This window comes from Lygodium microphyllum, chromosome 18 (assembly GCF_053477565.2).
Source record: "Lygodium microphyllum isolate KBCC chromosome 18, Lygodium_microphyllum_v1.1.10, whole genome shotgun sequence".
NCBI lineage: Eukaryota > Viridiplantae > Streptophyta > Polypodiopsida > Schizaeales > Lygodiaceae > Lygodium > Lygodium microphyllum.
The window spans coordinates 47,084,422-47,101,968 of record NC_141152.1 but is presented as its reverse complement, the minus strand read 5'-3'; positions in this window follow the sequence as shown (position 1 = coordinate 47,101,968).

Genomic DNA, 17,547 nt, shown 5'->3' with positions numbered 1-17,547 from the left:
AATCTATGATAGAACTTGAAGTAATTGGTGATGATATGAAGTTTCATGCCTTGAAATACCATTAGCCTATCTATATAACACGAACTTGGGCATTTTCAACATGCCATAAATAAATTTGTGTTGTCGATAAACACTTAAAGGCATCCCCTTTGGGGATCAATAGTCCAAGGTGCCAAAGTCTAGTAAGTCCCCTCGATGAGGAGAAGCCACAATAGACATCGATAGTTGTAGGCCCTAGTTTAGACTCCATTGAGATTTAAAAAGAGATCTAATGTGCTTAATTATCTCATGTGTCCAAGTGAATGAACTATTCTGCGGGTAGGCCTCAACTTGCATTGAGGTCCAAAATGAACTAATTGCATCATCTTGTAAGCTCCACATATGCCTTAGTGCATATATAGTGAAATATTGATGGCATACATGCTTTCCACACCACGTATGCCTTAGTGCATATATATCAGAAGGTTGATGGTGTGCACGCTTTCAACACAACAAATACATGTTTTCTAACATTACTCAATTTCAATAGAAAATTCTAATTCATCTCGCTTGACCTTGTTGTTATTTAAAATTGTATTGTCTATTTAGATCACCATCTAAACTTTGTTGTTAAAACATATGATGGAGAGCACAATCTATAATGTACTTGGATTGGTTTATGTGGAAGAATATATACATTGTTCTCTCTCCATCTACATTCATGTTTTGTACAAATCAATAAGAGCTTGTCATCATTTATTGCTTCACATACCATCAATGACCATCATAAACAATATACAGGAGGCATTAAAGCAAGCTAATGGTCTCATGATCAGTTTCACCATATTACAGAGCCCTTTGATGGTGTGCATATCATAGCATATGTTTGAAAAAGGGAATGTGATTGCATGCAGTACAAGATGGCACGATTAGCTAAAAAGGATAAGAACAAAAGCCTCCTAATCCCCATGATACTAACTTGAATAGCTAAATCCTTATAGGCCTAAATGTTATGGTAGATGGTAAAACTATATCAATTGATTAAATTATTATTACAATTTCTAAGAAGAGTTCATTTTTGACACATATTCCCCACCGCTATCTGATCTCAAGCAAGAGATATAGCAGTCAAATTCCTTTTCAACCTGCTTTTTAAACTGCTAAAAAACAGCAAACACCTCATCCTTTGTTTTCAGGATATACACCCAAGTATAGCGACTGTAATCATCAATGAATGTCACATAATACTTCGAGCCTCCCATAGATGCATTATGGACTGGCCCCCAAACATCAGAGTGCACTAACTGCAATGGACATGTACTCTGCCTTACATGCCTGACAAATGACAACCTGGATTGCTTACTAAACTGGCAAGCATCGCATACATGACCAATATCTGAGTATTGGAACTTGGGTAAACCTCTAATGAGCTATTTTTTCTGCATAATTTGCAGCCTTTGAAAATTTACATGCCCCACTCTCTTGTGCCAAATTTCCAAATCTCTGATAGTGCTAGAACCATGGGCAAACATAGTTGAATTCAGCTCTGGCAAAGTATCATCAAGAGTAAACAGTCTGCCATTCCTGTGACCATGAGCTATCAACTTGCATCCATTTCCAAACTCTTCAATAAAGCAGCCATGCTTATTGAATCTAACCTGCAAGTTCTGCTCCGTCATCTAATCGACATACAGTAAGTTCTTCGTAATCGATGGAACATGCAGTACATCATGCAAAATTTTCTTTATGCCATCATGAACCACAAGAGGAACTTTGCCTTTATGTTCAATGCTATGTTGCGTGTCATCACCTATACAGACATAGCCATGTTTTTCAGCCACCATATTAGTGAACCAATCATCGTGAGGGGTCATGTGGTTCAATGCCCCTGAATCAATATACCAAACTACATCATCAATGGATTTTTCAGCAGCCCTGTCTTTTACATACTGCATGGCAAACAGTCTATCACCTAAGAAATCATCTCCCTGACTAGACGTAGCAAAATATCCATGCTGTTTGCCCTTCTGATTGCCTTGCTTCTTCCAGAAATCCTTGGCAATATGCCCATACTTCCCGCAGTAGTGACAATCCTTATCCCTATTGGGATTGTCAGATGGGTGCTGTTGCTGCCAGGAGCCTCTGCCTCTAGGGCTAGATCTTCCCCTGCCTCTTAAGTTTCCATCACCTCTTGCATTCGATACCTGGTGGTTGTTATTGCCATAGGATGCATTCTGCTGGCCTCCTCTGCCATATCTATAGCCTCTACCTCGGCTGCCACGGCCGCGCTGATTCAAATAAAAAACTGCATCCTTATTTTTAGAACTGCTTGACCCTGTAGCCAAGCCAAGTTTAACCTCCTCATGTATAAGCAATGCAACTAGCTCATTAAAATCAGGCATTTCAGCCCTCACAGACATAGAAGTGTCAAAAGACTTATACTCAAGCCCCAAGCCATTCAAAGTCACAGCAACCATGTCTTCATCTTCAACCTGTGAACCAACACATGCCAGCCGATCCGCAATGGTCTTAACCGCCGTGACATAATCGTGTATAGATCTGCTCTTTCTCTCCATGTTGTTGAACTTCTGCTTCAATTGTATCTTCCTGGCACTTGTGGTTGTGCCATAGTACTTGACCAAAATGTCCCATGCATTCTTAGGAGAGCTACAATTCATTATTTGCATTACCATGGCATCTGAGATACATAAAGAGAGCCAGTGCAAGACTCTACGAGCTCTTTCTATCCAAGCTCAGTGTAATCGTCTCTAATCAGTTGTAGGTCGATCTGGGAGCTCAAGTTCAGCTTCCGCTCTAATCACCAACTCCCAGTAGCCTTTCCCTATTAAGAAGTTCTCCATGCGAAACTTCCATATGGCATAATTGTTACTGTCAAGCTTTTCCCTCACTATCTGGGTTATGTTGTCAGTCCTCTCTGCATTAGCCATATTGTACTAGACAAAATTTAGTCACTGCCTGACTTCTTGCAAGCCAACAAGTATGCCTGACCAAGTTCAATCCTCAAATGTTTATGATAGTTTTTTGCAATTAATTGCAGTAAAAAACCAGGGTATTTCATCCCAATGACAGCTCAAAATAGTCCACAAACAAGTGGTCTAACCCGTAGGTATAACAGTCAATACATATGCTATGTAGTTGCTTCAGCTTAAACTCCTGCAACCTCACTGCCAAGGTAAATACATATAGTCTAAAAACTGTAAACTATGAGTAACCAGCTGTAATTTTAAGGCCAAAAACATTGAGTATACATGTCATGCATGTCCCATAACGCTTGCAGCAGTTCAGAGATCTATCTCTGCATATGAGTTCCCAGACATGTCAGTCTGACACTGTATACATCATGTACTGCAAGTACGAGAGCAAGGTACACTTGCTGTAAATTTCAGCCAAGCAAAGATAGTCAATGACAGTGTATTTTAGTCCACCAAACTCTTCAAAATGTCACAGACATATGCCACCATACATGGGAACCAATACATGAACCTGTCAACACCGATGAGTGTCCTATCTTCAGGAGCAATGTCAAACAATGCATTCACTATTCATGACCAACCAATAGAGTGTCAAAGTATTTTTTTTCTGATCCAAATTTCAGCATCCAATGCTCATACCAATCCACAACCAATTTAGCAGACATATCCCATGTCATACATGTCATCAAGGCCGACAAAAAAACATGCAATCTTCCAAGATAGATAAGTGCTTCCTGTAAACTATGAATGACCATTTTCAGCTTGTCAAGAGCTCACAAATCTGAGTGATTTCATCAAGAAAGTACACCTTCCAAGCATGACATTCAATACATATGTCTTCCTGAGCATATGTATGCTATATCAAGTCCTTCCAGGCATGTTAGAGAGCTCCCAAGATCATGTCAGAGAAGTATATTTGCTGTGTATTCCCTGTTTGTGGCAGGCCTGGTCTGAATTTCAGATCTATAGCTCACTGTTTCAACTCTTATCTCAGCTCCAACTTAACCATTGCCATGTCAGACTATCAAGATGTCTTCTCAAGCATGTGTACAAGCTACAAATGGCATAGATGATGCTTATCATATCCATGAGCAGCCAAGGTAGACCATCAGGCAATCAGGCGCAAACAGGCAGTCTGTTAGAATGTCTTCAACAGCAGCTTCTCTTCATAATGATGACCAAGGTCTTCTTCCAAGTGCTCAACCAACCCTCTTCAAAGCTCCAAATAGGTCCTGACACCCTCTCCTTCAAGTATAATGAAGATGCATTCAATACATACCTCTGTAGAAACAAGGACAGTCAGTCCTTCTACACAGCAGGTCTTTTTCCTTCAATCTCCAAGTCTTCTTCCATAATGCTATTCTCCACAGAGCCCAGTCATGGTTGTTCTGATACCATGTTAGAAGTCTGAAATAGAGACAGAGAAGGTTGGACTCCACAGTGTATAGCAATGAGCTCTCACATATTTCTTCTATTCTTCCATTCCACACATCACTAAAGAGAATAGTTACAACTTAAGGTCTAGGACCATTCACACCAAAACAGCTAAGTCCTAACCACCAACTTATTTAATGTCCGCATCATGTAGTACAGCTGGACAACTCAAGTGTCGGGTATGGTCATACCAAAGATAGTAGATCGAGCTTGAAGTCTTAACATTTCTTGCCCTAGCATCATGATGGGAGCGGGTTTGTAGTCTATGAGGACTATGTTATCTTTCTTGTTTGAGGACTTGTATGCTCTTTCTCTTCCATTTTCTCTTCCACATAGTGAACTAGCACATTGCTTGTAAGATTGATTATATTAGAGGGTGGTTGTGGGATATGTAGAGGATTGATTTTTGCCCTTTGTGTAGCAATATTTTGCTCTATGGGAGCTAGCAAGGCCAACTATGGAGGTCTAGGGTAGTACACTGCCCTATTAGGCAATTGGTATGTATTTGCAATGTATCGATTTGGGTATGTTAAGTGCCATTGGATGTTCTGGAAATAGGGTTGTGGCTAGTTTAGGGCTTTAATGAGCTTGGCTATCTTTGGCACTACTTCGTGAAGGTGGCAAGAAATACTTAGGTGATGCTAATCCTTAAGTCACTTCTAGTGGATGCCATGTCTTTCCCTACCCTATCTCTTTTGGTGTGGTTTCTCTCGCACTATAAGTCATCAATATGCATGGCCTCATCTAGGATTGCATTAAGGTTTTTCCCATCCAAGGTGGAATTACTAGCCATGGCTAATAGATCAACTTGTCATGTATGCTCTTCATGAAGGCTTTAGCGAGGGCCTTAGGATTAGGTCACTTTGTGGTTGGAATTCGTTTGCTCTGGACCTTAGAGACATTGTCTCTCATGTTACCTAGCTCTTAATGTGCTATGTTCATGAGCCATACCACGAGGTTATCCCAACTTCTTTAGATTGCATGATGAACATGTCCTTGAGGGGAGTGAGAAGTGGGGCATCTTAGTTACATCTAGCCTCACAAACCATGTTCTTCCCTTATTTCCTAAGCATAGTCCAAAGGCTTACACCCTCTTCATGTTTGAGATGAGATTGTTGGCCTCATAGATGTGCTCAAATTTCTCTATAAAGCTATAAAAGTTATCCATGCTCTAAACTTATCTATTTACTTAGCAATTAAGGGAACCTTGCTTGGTATGACACCTAGACCTACAAGCAACATGTTGGCTATCTAGGTCTTGACCTAGAGGGCATTAGTGTCATCAAGCAACTTTCTTTGCACTAGATTGGCAAGAATTAGTGTGAGAGTTAGTCATTAGATGCCTTATAAGCCAAGCATTTCTAGCACTATATGTCCTATAATCCATGCATTTAATAGTAGCCTCATGTAAGCTATGCATTCAAAAGTAGCCTCATGATGTTATTTGTCTCTCATTGGATGTTCTCCTTCTTGTGTTGGGCTTCTAGAGACAAGTCCGTGATCTTTTTTAAGATCTACTTGCTCTATGCTACTAGCATCTCGTATTATTGTTTCTTCTATCATGGGGTTCATCTTGTCATTAATGTAGGATATGTCTATTAGCTCACAAGTATCCTTTCCTATAGTGGCTCGAAACCTACCTCTAGCATTTTGCTAAAGTCTTTTGGCATGTCCTTTAGTGATTGTTCCTTCTCCATCATGGAGGTCTAGTTCCCTATTGTAATGACCTGGTGGTAGACAAAGTGTCTCTAGCATATTCTCTTGTCTAATTGCACAGGTGCTTGGCCAACTTGGCCTATAATGATTTGAATTGTCAGTATTTGTTGTTATTACCAATTATATGTGAGGTTCTTTTTAAGCTTTAAGGTCAATCTTTATTAGTCTTTGGGTTTTCATGTCCTCATCAATGTGCAGCGGGTTCCTTTTATAGCATCATGGGTCTTCCCTTAGATGTCTATTGTGGTTGTAGGGTCTTCTAGTTCAGTCATCACAACAATTAAAATTTGGAACCTAACTATGATCTCATGCTCAAATAGGCTTTCTTCTTAATGAAAACAAGTGAAAACACACACACACACACACACACTCCTACAATGATTCTACTCTCTTTCACGGCCCCCAGTTTTACACTCAAGTTTTGATTCTCTGCTCAAAACTTTTGTTTACACTACATTTATTGTTTCGAGTGTACTCAAATATATCTCACTTGAGTGCTTTAGTCTATTTGGGTTGACTCAGACACAAGCTTAAGAATTGAGTTGAGGGATTCACTTTGAGGCAAGTGGTGCTTAAACTCAACTATGGAGTTATTAGGTTGAGGGTTTACTCCAAGGCTTAAACAATGGGTCCAGTCTTAAGGGTTGGCTTGGGAATGGCTAAGTGTGTAGCTTGATTCTCTCAAGTCCAAGTCTACTCAATGGATTCTAAGTTTATTTAGTGAGGGACTTGAGAGTCTCTGCTTGCTTGTTTGGTGTGAAGGGTCTTAATAGGCTCAAGTTCTCTTTACTTGAGAAAGAACTTTTTGCTTAGTCAAGGGATTGAGCATAGAAGGTTCTCACTTTGGGTAATAGTATTGGTCAAGTAATAGTTTCTCTTGAGCAATTGAGTGCTCGGAGGGTGTTCTAGTCAAGTCCTACAAACTTAAAATGGTGGGTCAAGCTAGGTGTGGGGTCTTGAGTCGAGAGCTCTCTTGAGTGCTCTCTGTGTGAATGGTACATAGCACAGTTGATTGATTCCCCAAGTGTAATTAGTCAGATTGGGTAACTCAATTTGACTAGTTGAGTGGATCTCAAGTCATGGTGTAAAACACTTCTAAATTGGCATGAATCTTAGGATATAGCTCAAATCTTGAGCAATCAACAGATCAATTGGTCAAGGCTTGGCTATTAAGTCTAGCTTCAGTAATCCTATCAAATCCTCAAGTAGTTGAGAGTCAAGAAGATAGTCTTAAGGGGTTGGCTTTAGGCTCTTGAGAGATCCATTGTGATCAACTAGTCAAGTCATGTTTGTAGACTTTAGCTATTGAGGGCTTGAGTGATCTTAAGTATTAGTGCCTTGACTAGCCAAGGATCAAGTGCTATAGGGAATCCTAAAGAAGCAAGCCTTGGCTTGATATCCTTGGCCCGATCACACCGCCTCAATGTCCATCATTAGCCGAGTTTGGGTCTTGTCTACGTTGGCTTGATAGCCTCACGAAGTTGGGATCTTTCTATGTTGTGGTGTTACTTACATTGGGGTGTTGCCCACATTGGCTTCCTTTTTAGTGTTGTGATGATGTAACTTACATTGGGGTGTTGTGAAGCTTGATTATTTGGTTGTTCACTTTGGATGAGTTGTGCAATGGTTTGAAATTCATTTTCTACATCATGGGCATAAGAGGTAACATCTTCAAGTGAAGAAGGTTTAAGATCGTTGAGCTTTGCTTGGATGCTAGATTTAGCCAATCACACATAGCATCAAGGTGAAATTGAGAAGGAATGTTTCTTTACCTTTTTCTTGAAATTTGTGCCAAGTGGTAGGATAGTCAAAGCTATGACAAAAAATGTTTTACCAAAGTGAAGCTTTAAGTAATTATCATTTTGGGAAAAGATTCTTTGTCAAAATGATCATCTTATTGGCTCAACAAAGCTAAAATAAAAATTTCATTCTTTTCTTAGTTAAATAAAAAACTTGATTAAGACTTATGGCTAATTTTCTAGCCCTTCTTGGCTTGTTGTGCATCAAAGATGATTCAAAGGATGCAAGCAATGTGGGTGTTCTTGGATTGTGATACCTGATTTTGATGCTTTTGCTCTTGAAGTACTTTGATAACTTCCAAGGGATTGTGTTGGAGAAGTTCGATGTGGTGTTGGAGTAAGATCTTAGGAAGGAGAGATTTCATGTTGATATTTTCTAATGATGTTATCCATAATTCAAGGTCTTGAAATTTTAGAATTAATTGTGAAAAATTCTTTGTAATAGGAACATACCCTCAAAAAATACTATTTTTGAAATCAATAACTAGGTTGCTAGCCAAAGTGCTCCAAAATCTTAAATATATTTTTAGTACCACTTTCTAGAGTTGCACTAGCCTCTGTATACGTATAGCTTGAAATTGATGACTTAACTAAACATAAAAATCACTAACACTTGCTTGAATTCGGAATCATTCTAGAATTATCCTATGTGGGCCAATTCTATGTGTTTAACTAGATGGAGCTTCATAGGGAACCATATGGCAAAACATTTGTTATGTTTAACTTCTCCCTCAAGGCACTTCTTTGGAGATGTTTAAAGTTTCTGCATCCAAGGCACAGAATTGCAAACTTCCTACAAATTAGCTCCACGTGTAACACATTAAATGAACAAGCACAAAATTCAATTCTTGATACATATACCAAGAGTGCATTATTTATCGACAATTGCAACTATTAAGATATGATATATACATAAAACACGCCAACAAGTCAATATCTATAGTTTGACAATGAAGTATCTCAAAACAATTTTGCTTGAGCAAAGTCTCAAACTTTGACCATTTATGTTCAAAAATCCCTTCCTTTATAAAGACTTATTCCATCTAGTAAGAAATTATAAGTGGTGTTTTGATTGCAAAAATGATAAACACAAGTTGCTTATTTGTAGACTACATCCTCTTAAACATTTTCTCAACTTGCGGACAACGTCAAAGAATTACTTTATCTTTCTTCCTTAAAATATTGATGAACTGCCTATAATGTGAGCCTATGCTTTGGAGCATTTGTTTCCAAGATGCCAATTGAGGTTCCACCTCCTCTTATTGCATTCTTTTTCCATCATCTAGCTTGCCAATGCTCAACAAGATGTTCTCTTCCCTATAGGAACATGAACAACTTTGAGTGTATACTTGTGTCACTTGACCATTCTTACAAAAACAATACCATTAGAAAATTTTTTGAAACTTTCTTTTGCACTGATAGTAATTTCAAATTTCATCTTTGTATTGAAGGTAACTTGAAACTTGTCTTGCATTGTAAGTAATTTGAAACATGAGAATTTTGTAACCTCTTAAAGGTTGTATAAAACATTTATCAACCTTTCTTTTAAATGTGACTAAATGTAGATTTTTATTTCGGTTTTGTTCGTTGTTCAATAATGTGAGATGCACATATAGTGGAAAGTGAACTTCGTACACATTTTTTGTTATTTGAAAATTGAGTATGATCCGCTTCTTTCACATTACTTTACATTCAATACGTTCTTGGTCTCTAGTATAAATGGCAGTTTGAGCAACCTAATAGGGCACCCAATCCTCATTCGCAACATGGTTTTTCAAATGTGCATTGATTGCTTGGCAGGTTGTTTATATGGCTCCGCGCACGAGGAGTCAGACCTCATCGCGTACGCAGTCCTCCGTGGGTACTTCGACCATGTGTGTGAAGAAGAGGGTAAGTTTCCTTGTTTCTTTTGGAATATGGATTGCATGCAGCAATTTCTCTAGATTGTTTCCATGACAAGCATTTCAATTTGTGTTCTTTTCAGGTTTCATCATCTTGCCGTCAAGGGCGTAGAGATTCTCACGGGGACATTGCATCCGAGACACATGACGATGTTAACCTCTCCAACCCCTCGGTAAGAGCATGCTTATTGTGCAGATGCTATGAAAGTGTGATTTTATTTTTTTATAGAATTTTCATGGTGTAAGATAGAAGTGGCACTCACTGCACATGTGTGTGTATGTAGGGTCATGCACCCTATGTGGACATTGCTCTACCCGACGGCACTATAGCCCGCCAATGCCATGCGGACATCTTATGCCCAAAGTGGCACGTCAACATTGTGAGGAGGGCACGGACGGTTGAGCATCTGAGAGTTGAGCATGGCATTGAGTGCGACATTCCCCATAGGAAGACAGGTTGCCCGATTGCATCGCATGCCTGCACCACTGTCGGTGCGTGGCAACGGAAGACAGAGGCACGATTTGGCAATCTGGAGAGGAAGCTAGAGCTGGCCAAGAGAAAGTATGAGAGAGCCTAGTATGCCTGAGCCCAGCAGTTGTGGGACCTATTGGAGAAGACAGAGTGCACCATGACACATGAGGAGTATGTTCAGGAATTTGTGAAGAGCACCCTGCCACGGCACCATGAAAACCACAAACCGGCCAAGAGAGGCTGCAAATACATTTGCTGGCCACAAAACCTGCAAGAAAACTCTCCTTCTCACCAAGAACCATGCTCTCCAAACACACAAGAGGAAGGCACACAAGAAATTGAACAATTCTTCCATCCTCACCCTCTTCCTCTTCCTCACTCTCCATTAGATATTGCAAAGGAGCACAAGAGAGGGAAGCAAGAACAAGAAAGATGAGAGTTGTGCCAAAATGAGAGAGGGAGAAATGAACCGTGAGAGGAGAAGATAAAGGAAGAGAGAGGGTGTAACCACCTCAACCTCCCACCTCCCCAAATCCCACGGCTGCAACCACCCTTTTCCTTTTCTTGCATTATAAAATTCAAATTTGCATACATGGACTAAGGTCTAAGGACCTTTCAATTTTTGGAATGAGACAAAAGGGTTTGACCTTTCCTTTTCCTAGCAATATTTTATAGTGTGTCTCTTTTGGACTACACATTTTACATTGCTTCATATTTGAAATTTTACAAAGGGGTACAAAAGCAAAGTGTCAATTTGCAAAGGATGTTTCCATGTTTAGCACATTTTGGTGCCTTTATTTGCACAAATTTCCTGGTTATCAATTTGTGAGAAGAGCATTGGTCAAATACGATTCGAAGAGAGAGCATCGCATTGAGCACACAAAAAGGCGTATTCCTGAGGGGTATGGAGCACATGTAAGTATCTAATCTCTTTCTCTTCCATGAGTATTGTGATTTTTAAAAAAAACTTATATGGATTGTCTCACATGGATTATGTAATATGGATTGTCTCTTTTTTCTCGCATGAATAGTGTCTAGTCTCTTTTTTCTTGCATGAATAGTGTAATGTTTTGTTGAAACCCTGGATATAACCTATTCTCACGTATATGTGTTTGTGAATAATTTCCCTACCTCAGAGACGGCCTCGCACATAGGAGAGGGCACAGGTTGAGACTGAGGAGGCGACTCACGGTGAGGGTAATGCCATCAATCCTCATCGTGAGTTGCAAATGGTGGAACATCACCCTGAGACAGATTTGGATGGCTTACCCGAGGATGGGTCCCCCCGCGCTATTGAGGATGTTGGATCGCAGGTTAGTGGTGAAATGTGTTGCTTATTCTTTCGAAATGGTCTAATGCTTTTTGGCATCATGTTGCATTTTATTGGTTGCATTGTGTTATGAAAATATAACACATGGCATTGCAGGGTGAGGGGAAGCGGTACACAGCATGCCTCTTGTCACCACGACCCTCTCCTGTCTCTTCCCCTCTTGAGCCGACGAGCCCCCCTCCCATTGTGTGTTCACGATCGGGGGTAGTACCATTGATGTGATCATGGATGGATCCCCCGCAAAGACAAGGGGGCAAAAGAGCACCACTTCAAGGTGTGTACCTAGTAGGTGTGTTGCTTCCAATGGCATAAGTTTTTTTTTTGTAATTAGTTTTGGTTTTTTTGCATTTCCGGTTGGATCGTGGTGTGCGCACTGAGTTTGTAGCTTGTGCGTTGAAGCTTCGCGTGGACATTGATAGTCGATTGATAGCTGCATTGGTGAGTGCAGAAGAGGCAAGTACCAAGACCATGAATTTATTTGCCATGTAAGTAAGGGTTTAGGCATACTACAATGTTTTTGGCTTTAGGCTTTGAAAGTTTATGTTACTAAATGATGTTTTCTTTCATAGTTGGATGGAGTACATGCTTCGAAGAGAGCATGTTTTCGATGTTTGCTTCGTTGATTCTCTTTGGTATTAATATCTAAACATGATTGAGAAAAAGGACGAGGATGTGTCATTACATAACTACTTTGATGGCGCTGACCCTACGCGAGCAATATTTATCTTCCTACCAGTGGTCTTGAGGTATGCATTGATTGTTTGGCATTCTACTTTTACGTGGTCTAATTGTATCCATGGCTCATGTAATTGAAATACTTTCGTGTTTCTTAAGGGTTGGAATGTGCTTTTACATTCACATGACTCAATGGGCTACGTATGAGCTTAGGGCTTGCATCTTGCACTTGCTTGCACATGGCTCGGTTGGTTTCATAAGTATTCAGGGTTTGCAATGTTAAAATATGTCTCAATTGTAGAGGGCATTGGAGCCTATACGTGGTTCATAATCCACGTGTCAAAAGAGTGGATCGACTACCCAGCGATCAAGGTGCCATCATGTACCTTGACTTGTTGGAATGCAGGGATTCCATGGAGTGTCTGCAAACCGTGAAGAGGTACCTTCAACCCTATACACATCCACGTAGCATGCATTATTGTCATGGATGAATATTTTCTCTAATATGTCTACGTGCCAGGGCCATCACCGCCTTGTCAAAGTGGTCTAGACCCAGAGTGTTTCAAGACATTATCTGCCATTGATGAGATGAAGCTGATCCATATAAAGGTCTTACAACTAGAGCGTGGCATAAAACTCATTTGCATAAAGCTCAGTAACATTGTCTATTGCTTTACTTTTCGCTAACCCATTGTCTTATGGATTTATTTGCAGGCCCCCCATTAAAAAAATGCGATTGATTGTGGGTTTTATATGATGGCATACATGAAGGCCTTTATTGACGGTGGTGTGGTGGGGAAGCTAACGAGGAACTGGGTATGCATAACTTTACTTTTTATAGATATTTTTGTTTGGATTTGTAGCTTGCCTTGCTTAGTTGCATTAGCCTTTGCACATTGCAGTTAAGGAGGACATGGTTCAATAGTACGTATGTGGCCAAGATCAGAGAGGACCTTCACAAGTGGTCTCTTAACGTGCTAGCAAAGTGAGGATGTGGTGATGGAAAATTATGCTAGGTTTGACATTGCCCACCCTACCATTGCCTCCCCCTTGTGGCCTGGACTTGCAGTAAAAATGTGTATCTGTGGAACATCTAGATAAAAATGAATTATTTGGTTTTTGATAGTAAGAAAGTTGAGGAGCTCTCGAGATTGAAAGTACCTATCACTTGAATTACATCAAAATCCCTAGGATTTGCTATACATTACCATCATAACTCAAACATGCCACATGAATGCTCACAACGAGAGGACTATTATGAGAAAATGTCATGTTTTGAAGGTATTTTTTGTGAATATCGAAGAGCATCAAATATATATTTTAAAAAATCATGGATCATTGGTCAAATATAAATTTGTTATTAATTTTAGTGTTAAGTAGTAACTAGTAATAATAGTGTATTGGTTTTAGTGTGATTTGGTAGCAATAGTGTAGTTACATTAGGTTGTAATTTGTATTAATTCAATAATTACTAGTTTTTTGTAATAATTTAGCAATAGTGATTTAATAGATTTTCAATATAAAGTATTGGAATAGGATTGGAACAAGACGATGGTTCATAAGGACTATGTTATCCTCTTGATCATATGTTACGTAAGGACCTTTACATTCCTCCTCATCATACAGTTCATCTATAAAATGCATAAGAGGGTTGCCAGGGTAAGTATTATAGAGGCAAGAGGCTTAGATGTGCTTGACATATTGATTTCAACCCTTAGAGTCATTGCTCCTTGAATGGGCAGCAATGCTATTTGTTGTTGCCTTAGGTAAGGAAGATTGTGGTTTTGTAGTCGTGCATTAACACTAGCACATAGGGTGGGATAAAGAAAGAAGTTGGACAAAACCCTCATAAGGAGCCAATGATTCTAACTACTAGGGCGCACAATTTTGGATGTGATGTAAGCACACACGTATATCAAGTGTGAACTGATAATAAACCCTTCATGATAAAGAATTATATGCAATGATATGTATGTGGATTACTTGAACTAGGGTGGGTACCATCCCAAATGTGGTAGAGCCATAATTGCCACATAATTAAATTCATGAGTGTGTCAAGCACAAAATTGGTTCCTAAATGCAAAAATCATACTTTTTAGCATGGATTGCCAATGAAAAGGGTTCAGTGTTGTTATTAAGGAAGGGCTTAATGACCCCCAAAAATCGATTTGAGTTAAACACAAGTTTAAAAACTTAATATTGTGCTATGAAATATAAATACAAGTGTAGTTAACATGCAACGTTGATTCTTTATGGGTAAGGAAAAAAATCTAGTTAGGGTTGCAAAATCAACAATAACAAGAACTAAAAATTATCAAAATCAAAAAGGAGTTAAAATAATTTTTTGATTCAAGTATGGGTTAATAGCATAAAAATATGGTTGAGTTTAACCAAATAACTTTACTTGTTTTAAAACATGATTAAAATTATTGTTGGAAAACATAATGAATTAAGTTGAAGTGCTCAACATAACCCATGGTTAAGGTAGTTCTAAAAACATTAATTTGTTAAGTTTTTAACAAACAAAGAAGAAGCAAAAAGAAGAAGAAGGTCATGGATACCAGTATCAACCTTTATAGAAGGTAATTGAGGTTTTGGTAGAGCTAATGAAAATAAATGATTAAATAATTAAAATGAATGTTGTGAAAACAACCCAAAAACAAGCTAATTTAAATACAATATTTATCATGTGAGGCCCTAAAAGAACTAAGGCCATGCTTAATATTACATCATGCAGCATATTATTATAGTAACGAATATTCAAGCAATCCAATAGTGAATCCTGAAAATTAATGTGCATTGCAACAGAGGCCAAAGTATGGCATATCATTGTTGTTGACAATGTTTAACTATGCCTATGGAATGCACATATAATCAATTATTAGTAGCATTTTAAGTACTATAAAGTGCAAGCCCATAAATTAAAATTTGTCATTTTATAATGAATAATGAAATATCCCGTCTATTGCAACATGTGGATGTAAGGATAGCACCAATGAATCAAAAAGATGAAAATGGAAAAGGTTGTCTATCATCCTTATCCTGAAAATGGGCTAAGCATCTTGAAGTAGGGTGGTGGGATGATCCTAAAGGTTGTCAAGGCAGCAACTATGGAGGATGCAATATTTGCCAAGCACAAGAGAAAATATGCACAAATGGATCTCACGTGAGAACTAGAGCTTGATCATGTTCATGAAGAAATAGAAGTTGAAGGTGACTTGTGATAGTGCCCATATTACCAAGGATTTCACAATCATGGTCGTAGGTGTGCCATCAATAGGGCAAATCAAACTAGATGATGATGCCACCACTCTATTCCAATGTGGGCCATATCGAAAATTTAAGATAAAATGGAATAAATGAGGTAGTCTACATGTCATTAATCTTAGTAATGTGATGCATTCCAAAGTCAAAACAAAGACCTGAATAGTATGGAAAACCTAACTATATTATAAAAACAAGCACATCTAACCATAGTTGTTTGAACTCTAAGAGTGAATTAGTCTTGCATGAAATATGCAATGGCTATGCAAATGTGTGTTTTGTGTGTGTGTGTGTGTGTGTGTGTGTGTGTGTGTGTGTGTGTGTGTGTGTGTGTGTGTGTGTGTGTGTGTGTGTGTGTGTGTGTGTGTGTGTGTGTGTGTGTGTGAACCTACATCAAATATGTGTGTGTGCATGCACACACTTGTGCACACGTGTGCATTTGTGCATGTGTATGCCTTGAATGCAGTGTACCTATTAGTTTGCATTGTAGCTTGAGTTCAGCATTTGGTATCTCCATATCACTCTCAACTCAATCAATTGTAATTATTCCATGACTTCCAAACTTTAATTGTCAATCATGAGATCGTTTTAACTTCCATGAGAGCATTAAAAAAGATAAATGGAACCTTGCAAGTTGCAAGTGAGTGGGCACCCTTAGTGCATTAACTTGCTCTTTATTATGTAGAGAATGTCCCTTTCACTTAACAACCATAACACATACTCTAATGTAACCACCTCAAAACTCCTTGAAAGTCATTGATGTAGCTGTTCTCAACCCAAGTAGAAGAAGAAGATAAAGAATCATACAAAAAGGCACCTCATGCTTAGAATGTCAATATCTCAACCACAACAATACACAAATGTGCATGTTTCTTATACCCTAAACAAACACTTATAGACCATATTGATCTATGGAGTCTTTGTTAGGAAATCCGTGTCATGAGGAGAGAAGCATTACTCGACCAAAAAAATGACCAACCTATGGAAAATCTTGACTTAAACTCGTATAACTACACCATGTAAAGCCCTTGTTTGGTTAGTAAAAGGAGACTTGGTATATTGAAACTTCTATATTACAAAGTTCTATGTGCAAGTAGACTTGATATAAAAAATAAACTTTGAAAACCATAACTGATGATCATTTTTGGAGCATATTTCTACTAGAATCTTAAGCATGAGTGTTGATTTATATTTGAAGCATATATGCCACAATTGTACCGTGCTAACTTTGTTGGTAATTCAATTTATTTTCTATTGAGATCATCCAAGGCACCAAGTTCTTTTGGCCAACATCCTTGAGAATGAACTTTGCTTTCAAAACCACTTTAAAATTTGTCACCTGCACGCCCTTTCTTTCTTCATAACTAAAAAAGCCAAGTAGCAGCATTCTTATAAAGTAACTCAAGCAACATGATGTTGGGGAAAATAATGTTGACATCCAATTATTTAAATAGAGCACATAGATTGGTTGAGCCAACATGGAAAGATTTGGTGTCTGATGCAATATGTATCAACTGGCTCCTTGATTGTTGAAACTTTACCACAATCTATGGTAGGTATTGTATTTTACATTATGTATGCTACAAATGGGTTATTTCCTTCATAGTTAAAGGATAAAACTCCTGCGTGACTTCCTTATCCACTACTTTTGCACCTTCCATGGCAATATGTGAAGCTAACATGAAATAACCAATTTAGATTCCTTAATTATTTCTACTAAAGGGGATTATAGAGTTTGCAACCTCATTTGGAACTACTCTAACATTCCTATATGCAAGTAAACAATGCTAATAAAAAGTATTATTGCACCTCAATTTTTGGGGTGATTCAACTAGGTAACTACTATGTACATATACAAACAGCTCAATTTGCTAACTAAAGAGGATGTCTAATAGTAGCTAGCATTTTCTCTTTTCAACTCAAATATTTACACTACAAATATACAAGGGTTCATATACTAGTTGAGATGATTGTCCCCCAAACT